At 35.6% G+C, this 16,969-nt stretch overlaps 1 protein-coding gene across 9 annotated transcripts in view; it reads right to left on the bottom strand.

Moving 5' to 3' along the window:
* Positions 1–2,145: 2,145 nt before the first annotated feature.
* The window catches only part of LOC110829481 (neuropeptide F receptor), a 154,881-nt gene continuing 140,057 nt past the window's right edge, over positions 2,146–16,969 (bottom strand). For 6 of the 9 annotated variants that reach the window (XM_087350633.1, XM_087350631.1, XM_087350630.1 and 3 more), the window contains one exon: positions 2,697–4,858. The gene's annotated coding sequence lies outside the window, so the exon portion shown is untranslated. Of the gene's footprint in view, positions 2,291–2,696; positions 4,859–16,969 lie in introns of those variants that run through there. The other 3 variants (XR_015535524.1, XR_015535525.1, XR_015535523.1) reach the window with 3 other exon arrangements.

Raw genomic sequence — 16,969 nt, 5'->3', positions numbered from 1 at the left:
GCGATTCAATATCGGGGTCTATTGGTAGTCGCAGAGTCATTCCAGGAAACTTACAAATTTTAATGTGTAAATGCGTTGTTAGTTTTCCTTGAAAATCCTTGAATCGTTAGAAATTTCTGCTTTACACTGTTAAAATTCATAATCGTTTGGTAATGTTTGTAAATTAGTACGACAATTCGAACACGATATCGTTAATTATAACTCAGTAAAGCGTAGGTTGTGTAAAATCAATTAATTGCACATTTTGCCTGTCAGTGGAGTACAATGAAGTCTGTCCTCCATGTGATCATCAATCATACTTCCATGTTCTGTAACTTTCACCTGCTCTCATAAACCTACAATTGTACTACAGAATGATCAGTATGACACTTACATTTACGGAATCTATTTCTTGGATTGTGTATCATTCGGAAATTCTTACCTCTACGTTGATAATTATTTCTTAAGATAGTATAATTGCGTCATATTGTGAATCAAATATTAAATTAATTATTCGGTTTTGTCCGTCTAATCACAATTATATTTAAAATTTACAAATAAGATAATTAAAATATCATTTTATGTTCCACATCGAATAATGTAAATCGATTATCCGATGTGGAACATAAAATGATATTTTAATTATCTTATTTGTAAATTTTAAATATAATTGTGATTAGACGGACAAAACCGAATAATTAATTTAATTATTTCTTATTTCTTACCTTCATGCCGCGCGTGAGGAAAATGATAAATGAGACAGAGAAAACTGTAACACGTAAATACAAATAGGAATTTTATTTTCTCGAGGTTCTTAGAGAATTCAGATCGCCTCCCTATATAAGGTTTTCTCAAACAGTCTATTTTTGGACACGTGGTTAAATCCTTGGAAAGAGGGTTTAGTTAGCACGTCTCAAAGTCTTAATCTACACGGGACAACATTATACAAAAAAGACAAAGATAAACATCCATGCCTCGAGTGGAATATTAACCCTGATCCGAAACCCAAGACCCATGCTCCAGACAGCGTGGTCACTGTGGACAACAAAGGCAGGAGAAGGTTATGAAAATTAAAATTAAAATAGGATTTTGAGGAGTGGAACAGACTCGTCTGACTCATGATGGGTCACAATGGCGAGGTGTCTTTGTACAACGGAAATTAATCTTCATGTCTACACAAAGCACAGGATAATTATTTATTAGCTTAGAAAATATCAGCCCCTGAAGAATGGCTCTACCCCGTTTAGTTATTTTGTTAGTTTCTCTGAAGTTCTTCGTTTTCAATCATATTGAAAGCTTGTAGTGAGATACCGTAGTATAAAAGAACAATAGACTCCCGATTATTCGGTTTGGTTAGTAAATAAATTTTTCTGGAAAATCAAAAACCCAGATAATATGCAAAAATTGAGATAAAAACACGTAAATGTAACAAATACGTAGGTATATAGGTATAACTACAAAGATTTTAACGATATACTAATATTATAAAGGATTTTATATAAAATATAATAGAGCGCATGCTATTACTTAAAAATGCACTACAATGAAACCAATAGCTTACTAAAATAATAAAAATATAAGAAACAAAATGCATAATCAAGATAATGATGAAGATCTCTGTCTTCTGGGTTGTTGCACCGTATAGTATGGTAGATCCATCGCCCTGATGACGGAGGTAGCTTGACCTCTGAAACGTCGGTAAACTCCTACCAGACTACACAACGCAACAACCCAGAAGACAGCAATATTCGTAATCACCGCTCTGAAAACCTCAAATCCTACAACGTTAATGAAAATCGTGGTGGTAGAGGTGATGATGGTGACGATGATAATGACAATAGTAATAATAATAATAATAATAATGACAGACGCTTCTCTCGCTAATACAAACCATCAAATTCATTTCCGATAAGCAAGACCTGTTTTTATGCGAGGTGCCTCGTTTGTAGACCGGAAAATGTTAAAATGAAACCCAGAGTAAAATGATCTTGCCTGACACTAATGATTTTGATGTTTATGTTATTATTATTATTATCATCATTATCATGTTATTCACAAAATCTACGTTAACTACGTTTTCTACTGAATTTCAGGAATTGTGTGTTCAGTACCTTTATGAATTTCAGACTGATCCATCTTCCTTCATTTTGATAAACCATCTCTTCTGACGTATATTAACATCTTTTTCTCTTGGATTATAATTTGTTTAAAGCTCTCGGACTACGTCTTACTTCCAGACATTAAAGCATTCTCAATTATATTACGGGTTATATCAAATAATCAGTGCCTCTCAAAAATTATTTTGATACAGCTGTAAATGAAAGAAACAAATATATTAATGTGTGTTGTTATTGAAAGCATTTACTAAAAAGGTTACGTTAGTCTCAAAAGAAAACGAACATTTTAATTCAAATATATGAACACCGATGACGTTTTATGTATTAATTAGGCGTGTTTCCTTTATAATTATAAGGAGGTTCTAAAGTTTGACAGCAAAATAGATTATTTATTTGATAATAGGTTGTTATAAAACATATGTGAACGTCTGTGTCGTGCTAATTACGTTCTTTGTCCTGTATTACAAGGAATAAAAGAAAAAGACGACTTGTGGAGAGAGCAACGCTGTGAATACATCAGATATTTTTAATAGGCTAGAGGCAAGGGAGGGTTTTGTATGAAAGGCTGGAAAAGGATGATTATATAAAACAGCTTTGTAATAAATTTTCTTTTGGGTTCATGTTCAGACAGTTACAAGTACATCATTCTTGAGTTACATCAAAAGCACAAGCCATCATATTCTAATATTAAATAAATTCCTAAATTTCACATAATGAAAGTTTAAATTTTCAAAAAAAATTATATCATACATAAAAGTTAATATATCTGCATAATATGTTGGAAATTAAAAGTAACTTACATCTTATAAAAAAAGATGTAACTTTGATTTATATAACTTTATAACATTGCAGAGTTATACATTAAACGCACGATTTTTTTTTTAAACAGCGGATTTCGATCTGACATAACAGAAATGTGTTAATTTATAATAAAGAATATTTCTTTAAGTGCGGACTCAAGCTCGAGAATCTCAAACTCAACCTGTCAATTTTGGGCAAACTCGTATCTGCTTCAGGGATAAAATATCTAGCAAAATCACTGTTCTTTACCAAAAAAAACAACATATTAGTAACAATTAACCAGTTTGGAAAAGTAACTACTTTGCGCCTAGTTATTCAGAACCTTTCTTAGCGGGTTTACTTTAGTTCCACGACTTTTAAAAATTATATGAACATATACATACTGCATGTTTCCTCTTAAAAATATCTAAGCAAAACATTTCATTATTAAAAAATTTAGTCTACCATAAAATTTTCGTGTACGCAAGATAATCTACTATCGAATACGTAAACCACTTTGACTCCTCGTAAAGGTTTACAGCTGTTAATACAGTCACCATGTCTTTATTATTCATACATAATATGGATGGTTCAATACACATTCATATAGCATATGACAACCTTTACTATAGTAATGTTTTGCATCTAGGGTACATCAAACATAACTTCGTTCTGACTAGAAATATTTTAAACCCAAATGATATCTGTGATAAATTGCAATGGATTATACATTACATTCGTGACGTAGTCGCCATTTAACTATTCGTTGACGAAGACAATAAAAAGTAAATGTATTACATACACAAACAGTTCTTACCATAAAGCAGCCAACCAAACCCATCCGTCGGATTGTTTTGTTAACATTCCATATATCGTCAGGGGGGCTCGTGGGTTTCGAAGGCTGCATTAGTCAAGCTTGTCCAATTTAAAAAAAAAAAACAGTACGAATGTGAAACAGATATGAAGAAAAACAATCGTATTTATAAATTTAAATAGTGCAATATTAGATTCTGCACTTGATATAACGTTACCAAAAGCATTAACAGTTACTCCAAAGTATAAGACTTAAAAGCATACGTTTATGTTAACTGTAAGGCAAAAGTTTAGAATTCTGACAAAGCTCCTAATATTACGATATAATTTAAAACAGAAACGTACCTACGTATTTACATTATTTGACAGTGGAAATTAGAAAACAACGAACAATATTACGATTTGTCTATGGAATAATGCAAACATTGTATACAAAATGACCGAGTATAACATCTAGTAACAGAATATAAGACCGATTCCATTAAAATATGCATGCCTAAAATCTAGAACACAGAAATGATTTTATAGGTAGCTATTTGAGAAAAATATTTGCCCTTCAGGATATTAGACTTGAGGATTTTTTTTAGAAAAAAAATTTCCTTAAAGCAAACAGTATTCTAAAATCCCCAGTGAACTGTTCCCTTGCATTTTATGGTTCATTTCCAGCTCGATCGGTAACACAACATATTTATATTCTGATAACAATTTTTTGTTTTTATAAACAAAGAGACCGTCACAGTGAATTCTTCAGCTAAACTTATTTCACTTTATTACATTCGTGATAGACGCTGGGCGTACTTCTCGTGAAAAATCTTCATGGGATAAACTAGGTTAAGAAAACAGTCACTTCCAACAGAACAACATTTTCAGTACATGAGGTCTAAGTATTTACGTGTTTTGAAAATAAAACACTTTTCTATAACATGTGAATGTTTGTATTTACCTTTGAAGTTATACTTCGCCTGATATGACATTGAATTTACTCGTGATTCAGTGAATCAATTAACTTTCATAGAACTTTCCTGTAGACAAAGGAATTCCATGACGCCTTTTTTTTACATATTTTGTAAAACATAAAAGTTTTATGTTGATAATTCACAAATATTAGTCTTCTCAGGAAGCTGTTTCCTCCATAACTGCTGTTACTCTCAGATGAAAATTTCCAGAATCTGTGGGGGAAAAAAAAAAATTTAGCTTTACAAAGTATTCACAAACACATATGACGTTTTGTGCAAGACAATAAAATGAGAGTACGTAGTTTGGATAGAGCATGAAAATAAATAGGATAAAGTTCTCATGAAATCTGAGTCTACAGAAATACATTCTGGGAATATTTTAAAGAACACAACTAAATCATATTCTGTATAGCGTTATGAAATATGGCCACCGAGGAAAACAATTTAGTACGTTAATTCTGGTAAAAGTCTACAGACGTTCCCGTGGTGTTGGCTGCCTCCAGAATAAAACCCTTTACAAAATTATCATTTATTGACCAAAATACAAATCAGACTATTATTTATTAGCAGATATACAAATAAAACATATATACATACAAAAATGCAGATTAATGACACGCAGAACAGAATGATGAAACAGCAAACCAGTCCCTGGGAAAGTGTCAGCTTTCTTCCCCACTTTCTAAGCCGGAAAACAAACCCAACTTAGTCTAAAAGAAATTCAAGAGACGTGAAACATCAGACCACCGAGCAGAGACTGACTTACACTGGTCCCCAAACAACATATGAAAACAGAAGAAGACCACGTCGCACTCTGATGGAGAAAAGGTAAGGTTAGAACAGGGTGATACAAGAGAAAGGCAGTAAAGGACCGGGTGTGTCAAAGATAAGGTCACAATAATAAGGGCGATCTTGGGTAAACTTCTACCAGACAACATCAAGCAGACAGCCATCTCTACAGTCAGTAACAGTCGCATGTAAGGTTAACCGACATCATGTTGATGTTTTATTTAATCTCTTGTGTTTAACGTACGTACGATTCTGAAGGAAAATGGCCATGGTCTATCTCAAGTTACAAGCTCTGATTGTCCGGAGAAAATTAGAGGAGCTACACCAGTCTGCAACATGGAAAGGTGCGACGCTGTGGGGACAGGAGGATTCATCTTTCTGGCACAGCGATGAAGAACGGTACTGACAAAACAATGTGCTAAAACATTAATGTTCCATTGGAGTATGATCGCTCCGAACGGGGCAAACAATCCGAAAATTCAATTAATTTTTATGAATGCGTAAAATAAAAACAGAAGATTGCTGTCAACAGTTTCAAATGTCAAATTCTACGAAATGAATATCTCACGTGCCGAAACACTGACGAATCTGTGTCAGTAATACGAAAGTAGGAAAGTTATTTAAATCTGGAGGACAAGCATTCATTATCGAAGGCTTTATTCTTTTGTGACTCTGCAGATACACAGCACATAATGAATTATTTGTACATAATAATGGTGGAAAGATGGTAATGATGTGTGAGTAGTAAAAGATTAAAAAAAAGGCCTTTTGTACAGTTTAACGTACTATCGCAACATTCAGCTGGAGATGGTGAGAATTTTACGAAAGGATCTCCGTGAGGATATACTGTAATCCAGCCAAAAATTCGAACCCGGTACCTTCATAATACCGCTACGTTAATCTCCTCAATATAACTACTATCGATACGGGTAAGGAACAGAAGAGGTGATGTACTAACAGAATTATTCAATAGAACACGTTTTCCTATTAGTTACTGTGCACAAAGGCATATGAAAGTTAATTTTCCAAATCATACCTATGCTATATGAAGAGTTATTTATGTGCTCATATTTGCTATTTATGTGTTTCGTTAGAAAATAAGTTATTCATGTGAATGATTTATATATTTACGATACTTTGTTCTTATATAACTAAGTTTATTGTAAAATAATTTTTCAATATTATTCCCGGCGGTGCCAGAATTTATAACTTGTGTTGGGCAAGGCCGTGGTCTAGGCAACACGGAGTTTTCCTCCGGGGGCTTCCGTGGCATCCCAACAATTACTCCATTCACACACAGAAGAAGGCAATGGCAAACCACTTCTGGATCATCTGCCAAGAACGTATATGAACAGGTCCCAGTCCGAGAAAAGGATGGAAGGATCCTGTTCATATGGACCTGTCGTCAGACAGAACATTAAATAAATAATAAATAAAATATTCTAGTCACTTAGATAGTGAAGATATTTCGTCCTTCTACTTAATTTTTAAGTTCATTACACTGTTCTCAAAGGCTCACCGTTGGCCACTAAGTTGATTCAACTGAATTATATCTACTTTGCCATACTATTCCTCGATGGTTTGTTAAAACACTGTCTTCCCTTCTAACCCTGTGTGTCTCATATCTTCCCAACTACGAAATGAAACATTTGGATAAGTGAGAACTAAAAGTAACAGTTTCTTACACGATTATTTAGTCAATACGTAAATTAGGCATTCAGTTATAAACTTATACGTAGGTTTAAATGTAATCCTTTGGACATTTCATAACGTGGAATAGACCCCAAGCGTCCGAGAACTTCTGTGGAGTCCATTCTCCGGTGTTGTGAATTTACCAAACACATGCCACCGTCAGACAGCGAGTGCTACATTGCAGATAAAGCCTTCATGCAGAATGGAAATGAGATTCAAATTCATACGCGGAGTTTGCTGTTACTGTTTACGTTCCGTTAGAGAATTTCATTTCAAATATGAAATTACGTCAGAACTACATCCACAGTGGCTTTATGTGTGTCACCAGTGGAACACCAGGGTGAGATAAAAGGTAACATTATGTCAAAATACTGATCGTGAAGACGTACAGAGGAAATAGATGTGATCTTAATCTTAGTACTACATAAAAATGAGTGGCCAGTTGCCCGAAGACTCATTACCCGCCCTCTTTTGGGCTAAGGTAGCTGAATCCAAACCACGCCTTCATATACTGTTTGTTTAAGATTAATTTTAATATTATCCTGTATCCACAACTGTCTCTTCTCTGAAGGCAATGAAATTTGTGACTAAAATTTTGTATGCGTTTCTAAATTATCCCTATCGTGCTACATTCCTTGATTTGTTCATTCTAATAATATTTTATCAAGAGTATAATTATTAAGCTCCTCATTTAAATATATACGTTAAAGTAAAATCCCTAAATCCGCAATCGTATTAGATTTTCTAGTAAAAACTATAAGTCCCCCAATTTCAACTTCAACCGACAAAAGTTGTATGTACAGGGTGAATCAAAAATATGTTTACAAACTTTATGTGCGTGTTTCAGGATAAAAAATAAGAAATAATGTACCTTTAAACATGGGGTCGCAAATGTTTCATTTTCGAAATAATAGCCAAAAATAAGTTTCAATGAATTTACTTTGTATCAAAGTGAATCCAGCTTCAGCAAAGATTTTCAATTAACGTTTTGGCAGAAATTGTTGGCGACATGCTCACTGGTCCACACGTGCTTCCATCGCGTCTAAGAGGACCTTCACATCGGTGATTCTTAAGAAGACACTTGCCACGTCTCCTTGAAGATGTACCACTGAATACAAGAAGACAAATGTGGTTTGTGCACGACGGAGCCCCAGAACACTTCTCCCATCGCGTCATAGATCATCTCAATGAACAGTGGTGGCCCAGTAGCATGGCCACCGAGGTCACCGGACCTGACTCTATTGGACTTTTATCTGCGGGGTCACTTGAAGTCCGTCGTTTATGCAACACCCACAAACAATGAAGACGACCTGTGGGAACGTGTGCAGAATGCATGTCAGATGACTCGAGGAAACCCTGGAGTGTACGAAGGAATTCGTCAGTCGTGTGTACGTCGTGCTCGTGCATGTGTGGAAAATGGAGGAACAACCTTTGAGCGTCTGTTATAAAGAAACATCCCTCTCTTTATACTTGGCAATAAACTCCTACATTGAAAATTATTTTTGGCTATTATTTCGAAAATAAAACATTTGCGACCCCATGTTCATAGGAACATTTCTTCTTACTTTTGATCCTGGAACACGCACAAGAAGATTGTAAACATACTTTTGACTCACCCTGTATATAAAGCACACATCTGAATTTCTGCAAATACTGTGCTACTAATATCAAATATATGAAATGTAAGTCAGAATTATTTAATTGTGAATGGCATAAAGATTATTTAAATTAATTTGATATTTCTTTTAGGGAAGTGTTTAGTAATGGATTCCGTCTAGGCAAAATATTCGGATAAAAAATCTAAGACTCACGCGGTCACATTCTGTAAGCTAACTGATCACTTATAAAAGATATTCCGTACTAAAATTATTTTCAATATATTTTCGTACATAACGTAGTCTCATTACGTCCAATGTTACATAATTAATCGCTATCATTCTGAGAGCTAAGTAAAATATCTTTGCATAGGAACTATTTTCTTGCTCTGTTTTTTACAAAACTAATTATAAAATGAAAGTTGCATATTTTTGAAGATTTATTACCATAAAAAATTTCAAGAGCTCGAAATTATGTGAAAATATGCCATTATATGTTCAATATTTCAATCTGATCAAAGTGTTTTCAAGGATTTGTACATGACTGTAAAGGGATCCATATTCTGGGCAAATATCTAAATTTCCTTTATTCGGTTTTACGTATATTAGTCAAATTATCCGTATTATGCACGACACTGCGCTAATTTGAATCAATATTGCTACCAAATTAATCGATAATACTAAAAGGTAGTAACTGAAATTAGACCATAAGCTGTATAATGGGCTATATAATTTAATTTCACTGTACTAAACTTAATTTCTAGCAACTTTATCCGTTTACGATAGATATGATTTCAATTCGGTTTCAAATCTATTGTAATTCTGAATAGATTAAACAAAAATATCATACTGATTGTCGATTGGACTAGAATTAATTAACGTCACAATATGAAAATGCAATCAAATATTCAATGACTTTCAGCAAATTTCCATAAATATTAATACAAATCGGATATGAAATGAGTATTTACGGTACGTGCTAATAATGCACAGACATTTTGTGCGACAACATAGATTAATGGTTGGTTGTCAAACGAAAAAAAAACTACATCAACATGACAAATGTGTAATACAGTTCATTAAAGAACACGTATCAAGACCTTAAATTCTATGTATCTGTAATCAGTTCGTCGGATACACATAACAAACTCTGTCGATTTCTTACGACACTCAAAGTCACTTATTTAAACAACAAATTCTCATCTCTCATTACGGACATAGAGATTCGCTACCGTGTACATTAAAAACAGCCATTGGGCTCTATCTGGAGCCAATTTAATCCAGTTCATACTCTCATCTTGATATTCCTTTTTAATAGTATTTTTTCTATCAATATCTGTATCTCAAAAATGCTTTATACCCCTAAGGTTATAAAGCTAAAATTTTACGTGCATTTTAAATACTGCGAAATATTGTAGGCATTTCACGATCCGCGCTTTTTGTGAAACACTTGCAAGTATAAATTCCTATTTTTCATATAATTAAATGAGATACATTCAATTATAAGACACGTATCTACATACCAAAACTTAAATTAGTCCGTTCCAGAGGGAAGACGTACATAAGACACAGACGCATGTCGTCATGGATTCTTACAGTTTGGGACTAGATAGAGGTTGAGTGGTCAGCCTTACGCTGAGTCCCTCTTATATCCGTGGAAAGGGCACTGAATAGGATGTTGCATGATTTCAGAGCTGGTATCGACAAGGCTGTGATGGACACAGCGTAACCATTCTGAGGCGCTCGTTCTGATATTGACTCTAAATTTTCAATTTTTAAGGCTTTGACCGGGATGTTCTTTTGTTAAATCTTATGTGGTACCGCCTGATTCGACTTCTAATGGTTAAGTGAAGTGTTTTCTTCGCGGTACGGTCTGGATTCGTAAATATTATGAAGACGAGCTTCGGCTTCAAAGGGTTAACCAGCTGATTTTCGTAATGGTGAGGTGTAGTGTTTTCTTCGCGGTACGGTCTGGATTCGTAAATATTATGAAGACGAGCTTCGGCTTCAAAGGGTTAACCAGCTGATTTTCGTAATGGTGAGGTGAAGTGTTTTCTTCGCGGTACGGTCTGGATTCGTAAATAATATTCAGACGAGCTTCGGCTTCAAAGGGTTAACCAGCTGATTTTCGTAATGGTGAGGTGTAGTGTTTTCTTCGCGGTACGGTCTGGATTCGTAAATAATATTCAGACGAGCTTCGGCTTCAAAGGGTTAACCAGCTGATTTTCGTAATGGTGAGGTGTAGTGTTTTCTTCGCGGTACGGTCTGGATTCGTAAATATTATGAAGACGAGCTTCGGCTTCAAAGGGTTAACCAGCTGATTTTCGTAATCGTGAGGTGTAGTGTTTTCTTCGCGGTACGGTCTGGATTCGTAAATAATATTCAGACGATCTTCGGCTTCAAAGGGTTAACCGGCTGATTTTCGTAATGGTGAGGTGTAGTGTTTTCTTCGCGGTACGGTCTGGATTCGTAAATATTATGAAGACGAGCTTCGGCTTCAAAGGGTTAACCAGCTGATTTTCGTAATGGTGAGGTGTAGTGTTTTCTTCGCGGTACGGTCTGGATTCGTAAATATTATGAAGACGAGCTTCGGCTTCAAAGGGTTAACCAGCTGATTTTCGTAATGGTGAGGTGTAGTGTTTTCTTCGCGGTACGGTCTGGATTCGTAAATATTATGAAGACGAGCTTCGGCTTCAAAGGGTTAACCAGCTGATTTTCGTAATGGTGAGGTGTAGTGTTTTCTTCGCGGTACGGTCGGATTCGTAAATATTATGAAGACGAGCTTCGGCTTCAAAGGGTTAACCGGCTGATTTTCGTAATGGTGAGGTGTAGTGTTTTCTTCGCGGTACGGTCTGGATTCGTAAATATTATGAAGACGAGCTTCGGCTTCAAAGGGTTAACCAGCTGATTTTCGTAATCGTGAGGTGTAGTGTTTTCTTCGCGGTACGGTCTGGATTCGTAAATATTATGAAGACGAGCTTCGGCTTCAAAGGGTTAACCGGCTGATTTTCGTAATGGTGAGGTGTAGTGTTTTCTTCGCGGTACGGTCTGGATTCGTAAATATTATGAAGACGAGCTTCGGCTTCAAAGGGTTAACCAGCTGATTTTCGTAATGGTGAGGTGTTGTGTTTTCTTCGCGGTACGGTCTGGATTCGTAAATATTATGAAGACGAGCTTCGGCTTCAAAGGGTTAACCAGCTGATTTTCGTAATGGTGAGGTGTAGTGTTTTCTTCGCGGTACGGTCTGGATTCGTAAATATTATGAAGACGAGCTTCGGCTTCAAAGGGTTAACCAGCTGATTTTCGTAATCGTGAGGTGTAGTGTTTTCTTCGCGGTACGGTCTGGATTCGTAAATAATATTCAGACGATCTTCGGCTTCAAAGGGTTAACCGGCTGATTTTCGTAATGGTGAGGTGTAGTGTTTTCTTCGCGGTACGGACTGAATTCATAAATAATATTCAGACGATCTTCGGCTTCAAAGGGTTAACCGGCTGATTTTCGTAATGGTGAGGTGTAGTGTTTTCTTCGCGGTACGGTCTGGATTCGTAAATATTATGAAGACGAGCTTCGGCTTCAAAGGGTTAACCAGCTGATTTTCGTAATCGTGAGGTGTAGTGTTTTCTTCGCGGTACGGTCTGGATTCGTAAATAATATTCAGACGAGCTTCGGCTTCAAAGGGTTAACCAGCTGATTTTCGTAATGGTGAGGTGTAGTGTTTTCTTCGCGGTACGGTCTGGATTCGTAAATAATATTCAGACGAGCTTCGGCTTCAAAGGGTTAACCAGCTGATTTTCGTAATGGTGAGGTGTAGTGTTTTCTTCGCGGTACGGTCTGGATTCGTAAATATTATGAAGACGAGCTTCGGCTTCAAAGGGTTAACCAGCTGATTTTCGTAATGGTGAGGTGTAGTGTTTTCTTCGCGGTACGGTCTGGATTCGTAAATATTATGAAGACGAGCTTCGGCTTCAAAGGGTTAACCAGCTGATTTTCGTAATGGTGAGGTGAAGTGTTTTCTTCGCGGTACGGTCTGGATTCGTAAATATTATGAAGACGAGCTTCGGCTTCAAAGGGTTAACCAGCTGATTTTCGTAATGGTGAGGTGTAGTGTTTTCTTCGCGGTACGGTCTGGATTCGTAAATATTATGAAGACGAGCTTCGGCTTCAAAGGGTTAACCAGCTGATTTTCGTAATGGTGAGGTGTAGTGTTTTCTTCGCGGTACGGTCTGGATTCGTAAATATTATGAAGACGAGCTTCGGCTTCAAAGGGTTAACCAGCTGATTTTCGTAATCGTGAGGTGTAGTGTTTTCTTCGCGGTACGGTCTGGATTCGTAAATAATATTCAGACGATCTTCGGCTTCAAAGGGTTAACCAGCTGATTTTCGTAATGGTGAGGTGTAGTGTTTTCTTCGCGGTACGGTCTGGATTCGTAAATATTATGAAGACGAGCTTCGGCTTCAAAGGGTTAACCAGCTGATTTTCGTAATCGTGAGGTGTAGTGTTTTCTTCGCGGTACGGTCTGGATTCGTAAATAATATTCAGACGATCTTCGGCTTCAAAGGGTTAAATGCTGTTTATAGATAACGTAAAAGAGGCTGATCGGATCAAACAATAGCTATCAATAAAGACCTTGTCAAAATAAACCCAGAAGTTTTTGAATTTGTGAGTTAACACAGCATAAAATATATTTTGTTTAATAATGCCGAAAGCGATAAAACTTAGGGATAAATTTTAGCGCCTGATAGTAATATATTATTTATTTTTACACCACAATAAGTTTTTCGAAATATTTTTCGCTCTCATAAATATTTATTGAGTTACGTGTGAATCATACTTACAGACGCACGCAGAAATCCATGCAGGTCTTTATAGTGTCCATATAAGAGCTCCCTACCGGTCTCAATCCTTTCTCTGTTACTTTCTCCCTCTTAAATCGAAAGATTCTCCACAGAACCCTGTTCTCAGACACCCTTTTTCTGTTTTCTTTTCTCCGAACGAAATACCAAGTTAATCAATTGCGTGTGTGTTTGTTAGCGTAACATTTGAAGCAAGTTTCCGATTTTAGCTAAATTTGGTATGAAATTCGTTCCACTATTGTTTGCCTTATTTGTAACATTACATTTTCTAAATAATATTAACTTTGCGGCAAAACGGATAATTTACAAGTGGATATATATATATATATATATATATATATATATATATATATATCAGGGGTGGAACATTCACGTTAACCGTGTTAGCCGGGCTAACACTGTAATAAATGAATAATTTCTGTAGCTTTAGAAAGAACCACAGATGTAGCGTGAACGATATTTTAGGGAAATTCCACACCATTTTATCGTTACTTGCCTTGTATTACATTAAGTTTATTCCATTGCAATTTTGAACGAGATATAATTAATAATTAATCTCCTTAGCGAATTTTCGGCGACTAATATATAAAGCGGGGTAATTAATATTAATTACATAAATGAACGTAATTATAACAAAATATCGATAACTAATTTGCGCTGTAATTCTCGTGTGAAGCTCTAATCTGTTATTTAATTTCGAATTGAATTTTGATCCAGTTACTGTTCTGATATTAAGCATGTAACAAAACAGGATTAAATACATTAGGCACCAAAATAAAACAAAGGTTTCATAATAGCCTACTGAAGTGATTACAAGTTTATAAAACACTTGCGTGTCGATTCTGTTTAACTGTGGGTTCACGAAATTGAGAATGCAATTTATGTACTCTTGACTCTTTCCGGGTTTAAAGTTTAAAAAAAATGGCGGTTATTATTTAACTGGATAAAGTAGTCTGGAAGGTTAAGTTAATAATTAAAAATTTGTTAGAATTAGAATAATTGCTAATAACAGAGTAAAAATAAAACGTGACAAATCATTCACCTTTTTCTATAGCAAACATTTCCTTAGCTTCTAAAATATAAAAAAAATTATTTGCTAAAGAAGTTTTATTTATAAACCGTTACTACCTAATTTTATAATTGTTTAAAAGAGTTTATTAACCAATTTCATAAACAATACGTAACATACCAGATTGATAATATGAAAGATAACAAACGCATTAAAATATGTCAACGAACCAGTTTGCGTCATGGAACAGAGTCCTTCTTCAAAAATAAAGAGTAGCTTAGCTAGTCAATATAAGCTCGCATTTAATGGTACCGGAATAATTAACTCCGTGTTAAGAACACAAGTACGCTGCCCTTTAATCAGCTAGCTGAATCGAACTTATACCTTCACACATCATTTATTAAGAACTATTTTAATATAATGCTCCTACCTACGGCAAAGCCACCTATACAAAATATAAAAAATAAACGATAAATATTAAACAAACACACCGTAAAATAATTAGTAAACAAAATTAATATGGAGAATAAAAATTACAAGAATCACAAAGGCAAAGAATGAGACAACGAAGAACATGCATTGGCAAAAAGTTTTAACCTTCCTATAATTATCAGTGTTGAGAAGATTTATTAAAAAATGTTTATGGTTTACTGTGCCTACGATGTAAAAGTGGTTACACGGAAGTGTAATCCAGTGCTTTTGAAAATGACAGAACTATAAAGAAAATAAAATAATTTCGCTACATAAGTCAGTATTGCTCAAACCGGAACAGAGTACAGCTCCTGTTTGTGTGGGGCGTCTCTTAGCAACTGTCTGGAGTGACGGCTGAGAAAAGCTATCGTAAGTACGTATAATACACAGCAACATGATAAGTAATAATTTTTCCTTAAATGTAATTACAAAATCTTGTTAATAGTTATCAATTATATTCAAAATCAGGCATACCTCGGATATATTGCGGGTTCGGTTCCAGACCACAGCAATAAAGCGAGTCACAAGAATTCTTTTGGTTTCCTAGTGCCTATGAAAGTTATGTTTACGCTATACTGTAGTCTGTTAGTGTGCAATAGCATTATGTCTAAAAATACAATGCGAGAATTACCAAAATGTGACACAGAGACACGAAGTGAGCACGTGCTGTTGGAAAAATGGCGTTGATAGACTTGCTCGACGCAGGGTTGCCACAATTTGAAAAAAAATTATCAATATCTGCAATAAAAAAACTCCTAAAATTACCTTGTATCCAATTGCGTTCTCTCTTTAAGATTTTACATCTGTTACTCCATTCTGTATTCTGTCAATGTAAAGACAGATCTCAGAGCAGAAGAGGTACGACTCTGAATATCGTCGTGTTATAACCAATCAACAGCCTATTTTATAGACAAAACATGCGGACGGACAGAAATTCCCCGAAACTTTAAGATCGCTGGTTGATTCTCAGTTTTGTAGTTACCGATACGTCTAACATCGACTGCAACGCTCTACTCTGGTGCCATAGCAACCACTGGCTGTGTGCCTGACGTACTCGACCGGAAATTTTCCTTTCAACCGGGCATAAAAAGTTTATAAAATACGGGGCTGAACACAAAGGGAACACATAGAAGAGAAAAAACCCAAAGCTTGTGATACGAATGTGGCTTCAATAACAGTTTCTTCAGGACAGGATTGATGAAGGATTATTTGATGTAGAATTTACACTTGGGAGGACAAGCGTCTGAATTAATCTCGCCAAATTTAGCAAAAATTGGAAACAAGAGAATAGGCAAAGAAGAGAGAGACGAGGGTTGGAAAGGAAGAGAGAAAGACAGCAAGAAAGGAGGAAAACATGGAAAATGGAAAAAATAAAAAAAATCCAAACGAAGTTAAAATTAAAACAAAGTTGGAAAAAGATGAAAGGAATAAACACGAACCAAATTAACTGTTGACAAAATAAAGGATGAAAGAGATACAGAACGAAGGATAGAGAGAAAAGGGTAATAACATAGAACGACAAATAAGAAGGAAAGAATGATAAGAGAAACACAACAGAAACAGAGAGAGAATAAGGCAAGAGAAAATGATATAGACGGAAAGAAAGAAAGAAGTAAAGATCAGAATAGAAAAGAAGAGACTACTAGGGCTCAGTGGCTATCACCGCGACCACCAATGCGATGTTTTAGGTTCAGCCGAGTTGAGTGCGGGGTTTGAATCCCACCGCTAAGATACAGCTGTTCTGAGGTGCGGAGCAGTTGCCTGTCTGCTTAACGCACACCCCTCCCCCCCCCCCGGTTGATTTCACCAGCCTGTGCCTAGGGGCAGTTTCATCCTTCTTCTTGAGGTAACGAGCTACCACCATTACTTAACCCTTTGAAGCCGAAGATCGGTTGAATATTATTTATGAATTC

The sequence above is a fragment of the Zootermopsis nevadensis genome, unplaced genomic scaffold (genome assembly GCF_977971745.1).
Source record: "Zootermopsis nevadensis isolate Lab colony 2312 unplaced genomic scaffold, Znev_1.0 Znev_ptg000017l, whole genome shotgun sequence".
Lineage (NCBI taxonomy): Eukaryota > Metazoa > Arthropoda > Insecta > Blattodea > Termopsidae > Zootermopsis > Zootermopsis nevadensis.
The sequence above is the reverse complement of the archived record's forward strand: the minus strand, read 5'-3'. Positions and strand labels throughout refer to the sequence as shown.